Raw genomic sequence first — 5,000 nt, 5'->3', positions numbered from 1 at the left:
AATTTTTGCGTTCAACCCATCTCCAATATGATAGTACAATTGGAAGTATACAAACGCGGGAAAGTATTTGTACAACACTGAATGGGTCCAATTGATTAGAGATATATTTTAACAACCACAATGCACTTTAATTCTAAGCCATCAAGGCCGACAGCAGAAATTGAAATGTAGTACTGCCAAGGACTCGAACCCTAGCATCCTCATGACAATTGCGGCAGTGACTTACCAACTAGGCAATCAAGAGAGATATAAATTGAGCGCAATTTTTCTTATATATTTGTACGCTCGAGTTACAAACACATACATGAAGTTTTTGCGTTCAACCCATCTCCACAATGATAGTACAATTGGAAGTATACAAACGCGGAAAATATTTGTACAACACTGGATGGGTCCCAGTGATTAGAGATACATTTTAACAACCACGATGCACTTTAATTCTAAGCCATCAAAGCCGACAGCAAAAATTGAAATGTGGTACTGCCAAGGACTTGAACCCCAGCATCTTCATGACAAGTGCGGCAGTGACTTACCAACTAGGCTATCAAGAGAGATATAAATTAAGCGCAATTTTTTTTATATATCTGTATGCTCGAGTTACTTACACATACATGAAATTTTTGCGTTCAACCCATCTCCACTATAATAGTACAAGTAGAAGTGTTGTACAAGTACTTTCCCGCGTTTGTATACTTCCAATTGTACTATCATAGTGGAGATGGGTTGAACGCAATCATTTCATGTATGTGTATGTAAATCGAGCATACAAATATATAAGAAAAATGACACTGGGTTCGAATCCTCGGCTCGTCCACGTTTCAATTTCCAACGGATGCCTCCATCGAGCAATTCTTCAGTCTCGACTGCGATGGCATGGAATTAAAGGTGATTTGTGGTTGAAAAAAGATATGAATTGATCACTGGGAACCATTCAGTGTATATGTATAAACTTTCCCACGTGCACATACTAGCTAAATGCACTATCATAGCGGAGGTGGGTTGAACGCGATATTTCGTGTAGGTGTATGTAATTTGAGCATCCAAATATAAGAAAGTCGTACTCAACTTATATCTCTCTTGATAGCGTATTGGTTTAAGTCACTGTAACTTTGTTACGGGTTAGCTGGGTTCGAATCCTCGGGTCGTCCACGTTTCAATTTCCAACGGATGCCTCCATCGAGCGATTCTTCAGTCTCGACTGCGATGGCATGGAATTAAAAGTGATTTGTGGTTGAAAAAAGATACTAATTGATCATTGGGATTCAGTGTATATATATAAACTTTCCCACGTGCACATATTAGCTAAATGCACTATCATAGCGGAGGTGGATTGAACGAGATATTTCGTGTAGGTGTATGTAATTCGAGCATACAAATATAAGAAAGTCGTACTCGACTTATATCTCTCTTGATAGCGTATTGGTTTAAGTCACTGTAACTTTGTTACGCGTTAGCTGGGTTCGAATCCTCGGGTCGTCCATGTTTCAATTTCCAATGGATGCCTCCATCGAGCGATTCTTCAGTCTCGACTGCGATGGCATGGAATTAAAAGTGATTTGTGGTTGAAAAAAGATATTGATTGATCACTGGGAACTATTCAGTGTATATATATATATATATATATATATATAAATATATATATATATATATATATATATATATGCTAATAAGAACACGGGTACGTGTGTTCACTTATGCAAAGTAGACCACTTGGAAAAAGGAAACTAACGAAGCAGAGCGCTTTCGTATATTACATCTTCAGTGCAACAAGTACAAAGTAATAGAAATGCATACATAATATATACACGAAACAAAGAAACAAGGACAGTTTGGATATGGGTAACGGCCAATTACCCCCTGGGGGGCGGAACAAATTACCTTCCGCCCCCCAGGGGTTAATTGGCCGCTACCCATACCCAAACTGTCCTTGTTCATTTGTTTCGTGTATATATTTTTTATGCATTTCTATTACTTTGTACTTTTTGCACTGAAGATGTAATATACGAAAGCGCTCTGCTTCGTTAGTTTCCTTTTTCCAAGTGGTCTACTTTGCATATATATATATATATATATATATATATATATATTTGTATATATATATGTATATATATATATATATATATATATATATGTATATATATATTATTTGGATGATGGAGAGCATAAACACAGGGGAAGGCTCGGAACCCTAAACACTCTAACGTTTCGTTCGCGTAGAACTTCTTCAGAGAACTTCTTCTACGCGAACGAAACGTTAGAGTGTTTAGGGTTCCGAGCCTTCCCCTGTGTTTATGTTATCCATCATCCAAATAATTTGTCTAAAATACTTATCAATATATATATATATATATATACATATATATATATATATATATGCGTGTGTGTGTGTAAATGCATACATATACTAAATGTTTTTTCCCCTTTACACGGGGGTAGCCAAGAAGAAAATTATATAGAACCTCTCCCACCCATTTCATTCCCTACATATTACACTCCCCTCCACCCTCCTCCCTCCCTCTTATCTTGGCACCTCCTGGATGATGGGTCATCCCTACATCCTGTCCACTGCCCTGGATCAGCAAAGCCGCTTCATAAATTCGGCGACACCCCTCTCCGTCCCCTCATGCAGAAAAGGAGAAGACAGAAAGAAATCCCTTCGGGCTGCGTCAAATTTTTTCTCATACGTATTTCCTCACCCCCCATCCCCCACCCACTTCCTCTTATGCATCTTCTGTCTTCTCCCGTCCTTCCTCTACAGATATTCCTCTCTTTTGTAATGCCCCTTTCACCCCATCCATCTCATCCTAGGACGCCCCCTCATATTCACTCTTTCTATCTCTGCCTTCCACACCCCTTTTACTAACCTTTCTTCACTCATTCTTTCCATGTGTCCAAACCATCCCAATACTCTTTCATCAACCCTATCTCCAAACTCCCTTTCCACTCCTGTTCTCCTCCTCACCTCCTCATTTCTCACTCTAGCCTAGTAACCCCTATCATACTTCTTACTCGTAGATATTTCATCTCAAAAACATTCAAACTCCTTCTCTCTTCCTCTCTTATGTTCCATGTTTCTGCCCCGTCCAGTGCTGTTGGTACAATCACTCCTTCATATAACCTCTTAGCATCCATTCCCAGGTGTCTTTTTCTCATTACACTTTTTAATCCACCAAGGCATTTATTTGCTTCTCTCAATCTATATTCCACCTCCACCCCCATTCCTCCCTTTCCTGCCACATTCGCACCCAAGTATCAGAAACTATCCACTTCCTCCAGTCTCTCACCCTTAATGCTCACCTCCAGCCTGCTGTCACTCTCTCCCCTTGTACATCTCATCACCTTACTTTTCCCCACATTTATCTTCAGCTTCATTCTTTCACACACCTTCTCAAACTCTGTCACTAACTTCCTCAATTCCTGCTCTGGTCACGCTACAAGCGCAGTAACGTCAGCAAACAACAACTGGCTTATTTCCCACTTTTCTCCATTTTCTTTAACCATCTCCAATCCCTGACCCACTACCCTTGCATTCACCTCTCGCACCACCCCATCCATGTATAGATTGAACAGCCAGGGCGACATAACACATCCCTGACGAAGTTTCACCTTTACCTCAAACCATTCACTCTCTCCATTTCTAATCCTAACACAAGCTCTACTACTCTTGTAAAAACTCTTGACTGCTCTTAACATATTTCCTCCTATCCCATATATCTGCAATACCTCCCACAGTGCCTTCCTGTCTACCCTGTCGTAAGCCTTCTCGAGATCCATAAAAGCCCAAAAAACAGCCTTACCTTTTCCTATAGCTTTCTCACATATCTGTCTTACCACAAAAATCTGATCTACACAACCCCTACCTGTCCTAAAACCACACTGTTCCTCACCAATTACTCCCTCTGTTCCTCTCCTAATCCTCTCAATCAAGATCCTACCATAAGCCTTCCCAACTACACTCAACACGCTGATCCCTCTGAAACTACTACACTCACACTTCTCCCCCTTTCCCTTGTACAGTGGAGCTATACAGGTACTCCTCTAGTCCTCCGGCACTCTACCCTCTCTCCAGCAAACATTAAATAACCTCACCAGCCAGTCCACCATAACTGTACCTCCTTTCTTCAGTCATTCTGCATAGCATCCATCCAACCCAGGTGCCTTACCTGCTCTCACCATCTTAACAGCTGCTTTCACTTCATCTTTCCCTATTTCTCCTCCATTTCCCTCACTCATCACTCATTTTCTTTGCGGTTCGCACTGTAACTACCACTCCCTCCCTATCCTCCTTCACATTTAGCAAACTCCCTAAAATACCCTACCCACCTTCCTCTCACTGCCTTCTCTTCCATTATCACCTCTCCATCTGCACTTTTTACCTTTTCTTATATATATATATATATATATATATATATATATATATATATATTTATATATATATATATATATATAAAAATAAATTATATATATATATATATATATATATATATATATATAGATACACTCACACACACACACACACACACACACACACACACACACACACACACACACACACACACACACACACACACACACATATATATATATATATATATATATATATATATATATATGTATGTATATATATACATATATATGAATGTATGTGTGTGATTCACCATGCTCTTAGGATCACGTGTTGGACTCGTGAACAACAGCTATTTTCCTCCCGGAAGAGAGCTCAGAGCTCGTATATGACCGATCTATGGGTAATGATGTGACCTTAAACGCACACATACACCCAACTCCCCGCCCACGAGAGTTGGAGTAACAACCCGCAACGCAACGATAGTGAAATTATTTCAGCCCTGGGCGGGATTCGAATCGGAACTGCGTAGTGGCAGCCGAGAACTCTACCAACTACGCCACGAGTGTGTGAGTGTGTGTGTGTGTGCATATATACGTGTATATTTGGAAGGAGGCCATGTTGTATACATGATTTCAAGAAGTCTATAGTGTCA

The sequence above is a fragment of the Oratosquilla oratoria genome, chromosome 7 (assembly GCF_046742065.1).
Source record: "Oratosquilla oratoria isolate Oo_2021 chromosome 7, ASM4674206v1, whole genome shotgun sequence".
NCBI lineage: Eukaryota > Metazoa > Arthropoda > Malacostraca > Stomatopoda > Squillidae > Oratosquilla > Oratosquilla oratoria.
Note: the sequence above shows the minus strand (reverse complement) of the source record.